Here is an 11912-nt window from a genome sequence, read left to right on the forward strand (position 1 = left end):
TGGAACTTGTTCAGTTTATGTCTCAGTTGTTGAATATTGTTATGTTCAAATCAATATTTACACATGTTAAGTTTGCTGAAAATTAACACAGTTGATAGTGAGAGGACATTTATTTTTTTGCTGAGTTATATAAAATCAGCTTTTTTTAAATCTAAGAATGTATGCTTTTATTAAACACATTATTTCCTATTGCTTCTAATAATGAATTAATAGTAATTGATTGGATTTGTATAGCGCTTTTCTACCAACTTGAGGTACTCAAAGCGCTTTACAAAGTATCGGGAAACTCGCTTCATCCACCACCAATGTGTAGCACCCACCTGGGTGATGCAGGGCGACCATTCTAGATAGCATATAGTTTGCAACAGCACAGGTTTGTATGAACCTTGCTGTTTGCCACTCAGACCTCGGCAACAATGTTTCAAAATATGAATTTGATCTTCCCCCTGCCACAGAGAGCTAACAGTGTAGGATGTCAGCTAGCCATTTCTCTGATCAGGCGAAATCATGCAGCAGCATCATTCATTATGGATATAAATGTCAATAGAATGTCAATAGAACCCTCACCATGTTTTTTAGTAAAGGGTTCTTTAATCTCATCCAAAGAACCAAAATGTTCTATATAGAACCCCAAAGAAGTGTAGGTAATGCTCAGTCTTCTAACAGATGTTTACTGAATCTCCACACGGTAGTGTCTATTCTGGGCTCCTTCATCCAGTACTGTCATAACACATTAGACCACAACAGGACTTCATCACAACCACGCTACAGTGGTGCCACATCTTTCCTTCACATTACGTCCAATGTATTCCTTCCGTTCCTCACCCTGTCTCCTTTGCCTAAGGCAGCTAACAAAGCCACTGGAAGAGTCCAGAAAAATCAACAAAACAGAGCAAAAAATAAGTCCGGCTAGAAAGGGGTCATATGATATTTTAATTTCTCTCTCTTGCTTTGCTCCATGTCCCCGACAGTCAGTCACAGCTTCCCTTCTTTCTGGATCTATGTTACACAATAAGACACGCTCAATTCTGTTTGGGGTGAATAAATGGCTTCCCTTGGAGTCTTAAGCTTCTTGCTGCACGTCAATACAGGCCTTGCTGTATCCCTGCTTGTTCTGATTACAGTGTCTTGGGCTTTGATGTTGTTATTTCGAGCAATAAGGAGGGGGGGCTTTGTGATTGGCAGATGCTTTGTGATTGGCACAGAGAAGGAGACCCACAGTAGTTGTTTGTTTACCACTTCTGAAAAATGAGTCTCAGTTAAAAATAATCTCTCCCCACCCACAACTGGCATTTCGTGGAGACATCCCTTTCCTGCGGTGACACAAACAGGTTGTAATTGGGGTAGGAGTCACGCAGGACTTTCCCAAAAGAAACATCATAGTACACTTTAATACTGTACATACCCAAAACTGGGAGGAGAAAATAGGAAGAAAGGACAACGAGGGAGATAAGCTGTTCACCCAAGTAGAATGTTGTCTATGCTTGTCTGTGTTCGTTCCAGTGGGCACATGCAAAGGCGCTTCTCTTCAGCAGCTTGGCTCCGTGTCAGCCTACTGAGTCCACATTCAATTTAGAGGAAATTCAACCTCCTTCCAATCCCCACCTGAACTAAAAATAAGCGGACAGTGGAAGAAACCACCACGGTACTATATGCTAATGAATATTAAGTATTTTTTTCTCTCAAACACCACTGGTTTCTTTGATCCCATTCCAACCTTCTCCAACATTCTCATGCCACAGGAGTCAAAAGAGACTTAATATTGACATCACAACTAACATCAATTTGATCACCAAGATCTATTTCCAGATGTATAACATGTTGATTGAATTGACCCTCTTGTGTGTAAGGAGGAAGTTAAAGGTTATGTTGTGAGAACTAGGCCTTTTTTTTATCCCAGTGTGCCTGACTTCCTGTAGCGGTGATCTGAGGTTTCCCTAATTGACAGTTCAACATGCCACGCACCTAGCGGTTGCTAAGTGCCCATTGAGACAGGAAGCTGCATAGGCCACGGCTGTCTGCTCTACTAAAGCGTCTGTGAGATCCCAGAGAGAGAGGGATGGAAGAAGAGAGAGGGAGGGAAAGAAGGGCAGAGAGAGAGGGAGAGACACAGGAAAGGTTGGAGAGAGAAAGAAAAGAGAGATATTGGAGAGGAGAGGGAGTGAGAGTGAGAGTGAGAGCGAGAGAGAGTGAGAGAGAGAGAGTCTGGAAGTACAGCCAGCATGACTCATAGGTCAGATTTGAATGAGTGAGATAGACAATGTATGTGTGTGCAGACATCTTTGGCTGTATTTGTGCATGCGTGTGATTGCACTTCTTGTGATATGTGAGAAATAAGAAAAACAGAACCACCTGATTTTAACTCACTCCTAACCCATGGTACCAAAACACCAGCGTCAGTTAGAAAGTGTGAATCATCATCTATGTATGCCCAAGATGATCACTCTATAAAAATAAGTGATCGATATGACAGCAAGAAGAATCAAGGCTTCAAAAGAATTATTTCCCATGAAATGTGGTTTCTGCTATTATACTGACCCAGCGAGCACATAATGTTCTGAACCATATGTTTCTTAGAGCTTGGTGAGAGCATGGTTGTCCTATGGTTATTTTGCATACAACCTTCCCACAACTGTCTGGGAATGGTGCAGGATAGTGGCTTGGCTTTGGAACATTCTCAGCACATTTATTTCAGAACATGTCCTAAAAGTAAAAGGTTCAATTTCATTACAATTTTGTTAATGTTCTAGGAACGTCCTCCAACTTGTTTGACATTGCAAATGTTTTCAAATAGTTCAGAGAATGTAAGAAACAACGTTCTTCTGTGGGAATTTCAGTACTTCAGCATAACGTTTCTTACAGGTTTCCTCATGGTTCAAGTCGTTTCTCAAATTGTTTTGATAACATAAAGAAACTTCCCATAAAAACCACAAGAAAACTTTAGTAATCCTCAGAAAACATTCTAGGAATGTGCATTTAAAATATCTATTCCGTTCTCAGCATCAACAAAACACTCTCTATCCTCTATCTCAGGGCTGCCCAGCCCTCTTCCTGGAGATCAGTCTTGTAGGTTTTCAGTCCAACCCTAATTTAGCATATCTGATTCATCTTGTTAAGGTTTTGTTGAGCATCAAATCTAATCAAAGTTTATTTGCCACATGGGCCGAATACAACAAGTGTTGACTTTACAGTGAAATGCTTACTTACAAGCCCTTAACCAACAATGCAGTTCAAGAAGAAGAAAATATTTACCAAGTAAGCAAAAATAAAAAGTAAAAATAAAAGTAACACAATAAAAATAACAATAATGAGGCTATATCCAGGGGGCACCGGTACTGAGTCAATGTGCATGGGTACAGGCTAGTTGAGGTAATCTGTACATGTAGGTGCGGGCAAAGTGACTATGCATAGGTAACAAACAAACAGCGAGTAGCAACAGTGTACAAGGGGGTGTAAATTGTCCGTTGGCAATTTTTATGAATTGTTCAGCAGTCTAATGGCTTGGGGGTAGAAGCTGTTGAGGAGCCTTTTGGTCCGAGACTTGGTGCTCCTGTACCGCTTGCCGAGCAGAGAAAACAGTCTATAACTTCTGTGACTGGAGTCTCTGACAATTCTATGAGCTTTACTCTGACACTGCCTATTATATAGGTCCGGAATGGCAGAAAGCTTGGCCCCAGTGATGTACTGGGCCGTTCGCACTACCCTCTGTAGCGCCTTGCGGTCGGAGGCTGAGCAGTTGCCATACCAGGCGGTGATGCATTCGGTCAGGATGCTCTCGATGGTGCAGCTGTACAAGCTTTTGAGTGTCTGGGAGCCCATTCCAAATCTTTTCAGTCTCCTGATGGGGAACAGGTTTTGTTATGCCCTCTTCATACCCTCTGTCTTGGTATGTTTGGATCATGATAGTTCGTTGGTCATGTGTACACCAAGGAACTTGAAACTCTCGACCCGCTCCACTACAGCCCGTCGATGTTAATGGGGCCCAGTTCGGCCCGCCTTTTACAGTGGTCCACGATCAGCTCCTTTATCTTGCTCACATTGAGGGAGAAGTTGTTGTCCTGGCACCACACTGCCAGTTCTCTGACCACCTCCCTATAGGCCATCTCATCCTTGTCAGTGATCAGGCCTACTACTGTTGTGTCATCAGCAAACTTAATGATGGTGTTGGAGTCGTGATTGACCACGCAGTCGTGGGTGAACAGGGAGTACAGAAGGGGACTAAGTACACACCCCTGAGGGGCCCCAGTGTTAAGGATCAGCGTGGCAGACGTGTTGTTGCTTACTCTTACCACGTGGAGGCAGTCCATCAGGAAGTCCAGGATCCAGTTGCAGAGGGAGGTGTCTAGTCCCAGAGTCCTTAGCTTAGTGATGAGCTTCGTGGGCACTATGGTGTTCGTGTCTCGAAGTGAGCATAAAAGGCATTTAGCTGGATTTCTGGATTTCCCTTTGTTGTCTGTAATAGTTTTCAAGCCTTCCCACACCCGACGAGCGTCAGAGTAGGATTCAATCTTAGTAGGGGTCATAGTAGGATTCAATCTTAATCTTGTATTGACGCTTTGCTTGTTTGGTTCGTCTGAGGGCATAGCGAGATTTCTTCTATGTGTTCGGATTAGTTTCCCGCTCCTTGAAAGTGGCAGCTCTAGCCTTTAGCTCTATGCGGATGTTGCCTGTAATCCATGGCTTCTGGTTGGGATATGTACGTACAGTCACTGTGGGGACGACATCATCAATGCACTTATTGATGAAGCCGATGACTGAGGTGGTGTATCAATGTCATTTAATGAATCCCAGAATATTTTCCAGTCTGTGCTAGCAAAACAGTCCTGTAGTGTAGCGTCCGTGTCATCTGACCACTTCCGTATTGAGCGAGTCACTGGTACTTCCTGCTTTAGTTTTTGCTTGTAAGCAGGAATCAGGAGGATATAATTGTGGTCAGATTTGCCAAATGGAGGGCGAGGGAGAGCTTGGTATGCATATGTGTGTGGAGTAAAGGTGGTCTAGGAATTATTTCCCTGGTTGCAAATGTGACATGCTGGTAAAACTTTGGTAAAACTGATTTAAGTTTGCCTGCATTAAAGTCCCCGGCCACTAAGAGCGCCACTTCTGGGTGACCATTTCTTCTTTGCTTATGGCCTTATAGCTTTGTGGTGGTAAATAGATGACTACCAATAATACAGATGAAAACTCTCTTGGTAGATAGTGTGGTCTATAGCTTATCATAAGGTACTCTACCTCGAGACATCGAGGTATAGCTATTAGTAGAATCAGGTGTGTTTAAATGATGGTTGGACTGAACACCCACAGGACGGTAGAACTCCAGGAAGGAGGGTTGGGCAGCCCTATATATCTTGTTAAGTGTGTTCAGGTCTGTTGGCTGTGCCCATTAGTTTGACACCCCTGATCTTAATGACTGCTTGTTTCCTTTGAAATGGGATCTGTTTAAATAGACAAAAAAGAATAGCTCTGTATGTGTTAACTAAACAAGGCATGCTGGCTCTAATTCCATGGATAGAAAATAGAAGATCATAGGTTCGTGTCACAGTAGAAATAGGTGTGTTAATGCCTAAGGAAATGTATTGCCATGTTTTCTATCTGAGCTTTGAGTTTAAAATAAACTTCACCCAAAAAAGATAGCATTGTTAATAAAAGTCACCGACGGTTTTGAGTAAGTTATTCAAAAACATCCAAATATCCTATTATTTCCGTTCTCAATGTTAATAAAACCTTTCAGGAAAACTTTCAGGGAACCATTGTGAAACGTTATCAGAACTTCCCTGCAACCTAAAACTGTAAGTTCCCAGAACAACCTAAATTTTCACTTATATTCCCAGAATGTTCTGTTTAACTGGTCAGGAAATGTATGGCTTTGTTCCCAGAACCTATGCAAAACCAAAAACAGACGTTCAAACAACTTCCAAGGAACCAAATGTGCCAGCTGGGCAGGTGCAGACTGACTGTGTAGACAATACATTCTGCTCCCTGGGTGGCTCTGAGGGTAAAAAACGGTGAAATAAATCCAGTACATTAACATGTTTAATGATAGAAGGATACTGCTGTCTCCCTGTCGACCCTACGGCTGGGTGACTGACGTGTTGGTCTGTCTCCTATTGCAGTGTGACTTCTTGGTCTGTCTCCTGGGGGGCTCTTTAACTGATCTGTGGCCTGTCTGTTGAGTCAGTGAGGAGTTTCAGCTTGAGAGAGCAGAGTGTGGACAGTAGACTGAGCGAATGATATGGATTCTGCTGCTCTCTCCTTTTTTAGATCTGAGTGTTAGAGCGGCAAACACACAGTCACCTGGGACTACTGGGCCTTAGTGTGGTGGGAAGATATCAATAAACTGCTCAAACAGACTGAGGTGTGTGAGTGTCTGTGAGTGTTTGTCTGTTTGTTCTGCTGGTTAGTGAAGAATGGTACGTTTTTAATGTTATTGGAAGCAGCTCATGATCTCCCTCGTCATTGAGTCCTCTTGCTCAGCTAAATCTGTCTACATTCTGCATCTGATTTGTTGTGACTTTAACTACTTTAACCATTACAAAAGACAGAAAAAGACAAATCTTTTTGATAAACTGGCTTGGGCTTAGATAGAAGGCAGACTATAAAACTGATGAACCGTGTATCACCACAGAGCCTTCTCTAAAACAGGTATTTCCTGACAGACTCAAGGCTTGCTGTAATGTCTTTTATCATTTCCTAGGGTAAAGGAACAAGGCAATTGTCTTCTGTCAACCGGGATGTAATTTCCCGATGGCTCTGACCAACTGCCCGCGACAGCAAGACAAATTAGCCCATTTCCTGGATCACAGGAATCCCCGGAGCCCGGAGCCAGGGCCACGTCCCCTACCATGTCTCTCTTTAACACCCAATGACTATAAGACACACAAAGGATATGTGAAATATGCTTAGCCCTATTTATTCGTCCTTTTATCTCTCTCTCTCTCTCTCTCTCTCTCTCTCTCTCTCTCTCTCTCTCTCTCTCTCTCTCTCTCTCTCTCTCTCTCTCTCTCTCTCTCTCTCTCTCTCTCTCTCTCTCTCTCTTTGTCTTTTGGGCAGGGGTTGATTTGGGAAGTGTCAAAAGAACAGGATTATCTAAACTGGGTTAACAGAAGTATATTCAAAATTATATTAGTAACAATCGAGAGCCATGCTGAACATCAAAACCCTGGATTTCCCTGTCATGCAGGCAGCTACAAACACACACACTGACCTGTACACATCAACACACACATTACCTTACATCCGTCCACCACTTATCTCAACCTCACATCAACACATGCACACAAGTTCACATGTACACTCTATCGCACCTGCTGTTATTGAATCTCCTCTCTCATCTATTTGCTCTTTGTCACTTCCCCTGCAGAGAATGCCACTTGGCCTTTGTGAGCATTGGTATCCATAGTGACAAAGGAAGTTGCTCCATTGGTGGATGGCCCCCTCAGGAGCAGATGATATGAAATGGCTTTCAATTGGCTTTTCACAGCTTCTAGCACGGTGAGACATTGTGACATTGTTACCCTTGGCAACAGAGATCTCAGTGCAGTGGAGACATGCAGGGAAGTCACATAACTCAAATGTTTTTTATTTGTTTTTATTTAACCTTTATTTAACTAGGCAAGTCAGTTAAGAACAAATTCTTATTTACAATGAAAAACCACAAAACATAATTGATCACTATCAACATTCAACAGCACAATGTAGAAAGACACACATAGATTACCAAATAGGGCTTCCTTCTGTGTACCACCCCTACTTTGACACAACACAACTGATTGGCTCAAATGCATTAAGAAGGAAAGAAATTCCACAAATTAATTAAAACAATTAACAAGGCACACCTGTTCATTTGAATGCATTTAAATGCACCTCATGAAGCTTGTTGAGAGAATGCCAAGAATGTGAAAAGCTGTCATCAAGGCAAAGAGTAGCTTCTTTGAAGAATCTAAAATCTAAAATATATTTTGATTTATTTAACACTTTTTTTGTTACTACATGATTTCTTATGTGTAATTTATGTGTAGATTTGATGTATTCACTATTATTCTACAATGTATTCTACAATGTAAAAAAAGGACCAAAACCCTGGAATGACTAGGTGTGTGTAACGTTCTGACCATAGTTCCTTTGATGACTTTGTTTTAGTATGGTCAGGGCGTGAGTTGGGTGGGCAGTCTATGTACTTTTTCAAATAAAATAAAATCAAATTTATTTGTCACATACACATGGTTAGCAGATGTTAATGCGAGTGTAGCGAAATGCTTGTGCTTCTAGTTCCGACAATGCAGTAATAACCAAAGAGTAATCTAACTTAACAATTCCAAAACTACTACCTTATACACACAAGTGTAAAGGGATAGAGAATATGTACATAAAGATACATGAATGAGTGATGGTACAGAACGGCATAGGTAAGATGCAGTAGATGGTATCGAGTACTGTACTGTTTTCTATGATTGGCCTGGTATGGTTCTCAATCAGAGGCAGCTTTTTATCGCTGTCCCTGATTGAGAACCATACTTAGGCAGCCTGTTTTTCCCACTTGAGTTGTGGGTACCGTAATTTCCGGACTATAAGCCGCTACTTTATTCCCACACTTTGAACCTCGCGGTTTATACAATGACGCGGCTAATTTATGGATTTTTCCCGCTTTCACAAGATTCATGCCGCCAAAAAACTGAGCACCGTCACATAATGTGACGTAAATCGAGCGTGCTCAAACTTCCCATCATTCTGATTACGGTAGTAATTTTGTCACCCTCATCATGGCAAAGACACGGAGAAATGCATGTGATGCAGCTTTCAAGTTGAAGGCGATCGATCTGGCTGTTGGAAAAGGAAATAGAGCTGCTGCATGGGAGCTTGGCCTTAATGAGTCGATTATAAGACTTTGTATACAGCAGCGTGAAGAAATGACAGTGCAAAAAGACAAGAAACCATTCAGAGGGAAGAAAAGCAGATGGGCCAAAGTATTTGCAGCCAGTCGACATCAGTGTAAATCGTGCATTTAAGGTGGCGCTCCGTGTTCAGTGGGAGGCTTGGATGATAAGTGGGGAGAAATCCTTCACTAAAACGGGCCACATGCGAAGGGCAACTTATGTCCAAGTCTGCGAGTGGGTCCTGACAGCGTGGAGCATTGTAAAAAAATCCACTATCATCAACGGGTTTCGAAAGGCTGGACTGCTGCGTGTTGAAGGGGCAGCATGAGCTCAGCGGGGTATTTGCCTCCGGATGAAAGTGACGAGAGCGACAATGAAAACGATCCAACATCGGATGAAGCAATTCTGAGGCTATTCAACTCCGACACCGAAGGAGATTGCTTCAGTGGTTTCAGTGCACAGGAGGAGAAAGATAGTGACCAATGACTTTACTGGTAGGCTACTGTTTAATTTTTGTTACAAGCCGTGTTTCGTTAAAGCCTATTTATTTTTGTTACAAGCCGTGTTTCATTTAAAGGCTGTGTAAAATTCATTTGTTTCAATGTACCGGTAGGCACCTGCGGCTTATAGACATGTGCGGCTTATTTATGTACAAAATACATATTTTTTAATAAGTCAGTGGGTGTGGTTAATATTCGGGTGCGCTTAATAGTCCAGCAATTACAGTAGTTGTTTTCTGTCTCTGTGTCTCTACCAGACAGGACTGTTTCAGCTGTTCTTTTGTTTTACTTTGTGTTTCAGTGTTCAGTTATCGATTAAATCTAACATGGACACTTACCACGCTGCATCTTGGTCCTCTCCTTCCAACAGCCGTTACAGAACTACCCACCAAAAAAGGACCAAGCAGCGGGGTCACCAGGAGCAGCGTGGAATGGACTCATGTACATGGGAGGACATTCTGGACGGGAAGGGTTCCTACACATGGGAGGAGATCCTGGCTGGAAGGGATCGTCTCCCATGGGAACAGGTGGAGGCAGCCAGGAGAGCGGATGTAAAGGGAGCCAGCGCTATGGGGGAACACGGCTGTCAAGGAAGCCAGAGAGGTAGCCCCAAAAATGTATTGGGGGGGTCACACGGGTAGTGTGGCTAAGTCAGGTAGGAGACCTGAGCCAACTCCCCGTGCTTACCGTGGAGAGGTGGACCGGGCAGGCACTGTGTTATGCCGTGAGGCGCACGGTGTCCCCGGTGCGCAGGCATAGCCCGGTGCCTTACATAGCAGCGCCTCGTATCAGCCGGGCTAGAGTGGGCATCGAGCCAGGTGCCATGAAGCCGGCTCAGCGTATCTGGTCTCCAGTGCGTCTCCTCGGGCCGGGGTACATGGCTCCAGCCCTACGCAGGGTGTCCCCGGGTCGCCAGCACAGCCCAGTGTGGTCTATTCCACCTCGCCGCACTGGCCTGGCTATGGGGAGCATCCAGCCAGATAGGTTTGTGCAGGCTCGGTGCTTGAGACCTCCAGTGCGCCTCCACGCTCCGGTCTATCCGGTGCCTCCTCCACGCACCAGCTCTCCGGTGGCAGCTCCCCGCACCAGGCTGTCTCTCCATCTCCACCCTGCAGGTGCTCCCGCCTGTCCAGCGCTGCCAGAGTCTCCCTCCTGTCCTGAGCTGCCAGTGTCTCCCTCCTGTCCTGAGCTGCCAGAGTCTCCCTCCTGTCCTGAGATTTCTTCTTTCTCCAGAAGACCGAAACAGGTTTGCCTCAAGAATTTCCCTGTATTTAGCGCCATCCATCATTCTTTCAATTCTGACCAGTTTCCCTGTCCCTGCCGATGAAAAACATCCCCACAGTATGATGCTGGGGATGGGGATGATGTTCTTGGGGTGATGAGAGGTGTTGAGTTTGCGGCAGACATATAATTTTTCCTTGATGGCCAAATAGCTCAAATGACCAGAGTGCCTTCTTCCACAAACATGTTTGCTTATTTTTTTCTGGCCACTCTTCCACAAAGCCCAGCTCTGTGGAGTGTATGGCTTAAAGTGGTCATATGGACAGATACTCCAATCTCTGCTGTGGAGCTTTGCAGCTCCTTCAGGGTTATCTTTGGTCTCTTTGTTGCCTCTTTGATTAATGCCCTCCTTGCCTGGTCCATGAGTTTTGGTGGGCGGCCCTCTCTTGGCAGGTTTATTTTGGTGCCATATTCTTTCCATTTTTTAAATAATGGATTTAGTGGTGCTCAGTGTTCAAAGTTTTGGATATTTTTTTAGAACCCAACCCTGATCTGTACTTCTCTACAACTTTGTCTCTGACCTGTTTGGAGCGCTCCTTGGTCTTCATAGTGCCGCTTGCTTAGTGGTGCCCCTTGCTTAGGGGTGTTGCAGATTCTGGGGCCTTTACGAACAGGTGTATATATACTGAGATCATGTGACAGATCATGTGACACTTAGATTGCACACAGGTGGACTTTATTTAACTAATTATGTGACTTCTGAAGGTAATTGGTTGCATCAGATCTTATTTGGGGGCATCATAGCAAAGGGGGTGAATACATATGCGGTTTCTAAGCCACTCCTCAGCTTGCTTTTAGTTTGCCAAAATGCACCTAAAGACTCTCAGACCATGAAAACAAGGTTCTCTGGTCTGATGAAAACAAGATTGAACTCTTTGGCCTGAATGCCAATCGTGACGTCTGAAGGAAACCTGGCACCATCCCTACGGTGAAGCATGGTGGTGGCAGCATCATTCTGTGGGGATGTTTTTTAGTGGCAGGGCCTGGGAGACTAGTCAGGATCGAGGAGAAGATGAACGGAGCAAAGTACAGAGAGATGCTTGATGAAAACCAGCTCTAGAGCGCTCATGACCTGAGACTTGTTCAAAGGAACACCTTCCAACAGGACAATGAACCTAAGCACACAGCCAAGACAATGCAGGAGTGGCTTTGGGACAAGTCTCTGAATGTCCTTGAGTGGCCCAGCAAGAACCCGGACTTGAACCCGACCAAACATCACTTGCGAGACCTGAAAATAGCTTTGCAGCAACGCTCCCCA

This window comes from Oncorhynchus gorbuscha, linkage group LG19, assembly GCF_021184085.1.
Source record: "Oncorhynchus gorbuscha isolate QuinsamMale2020 ecotype Even-year linkage group LG19, OgorEven_v1.0, whole genome shotgun sequence".
NCBI classification, from domain to species: Eukaryota; Metazoa; Chordata; class Actinopteri; order Salmoniformes; family Salmonidae; genus Oncorhynchus; species Oncorhynchus gorbuscha.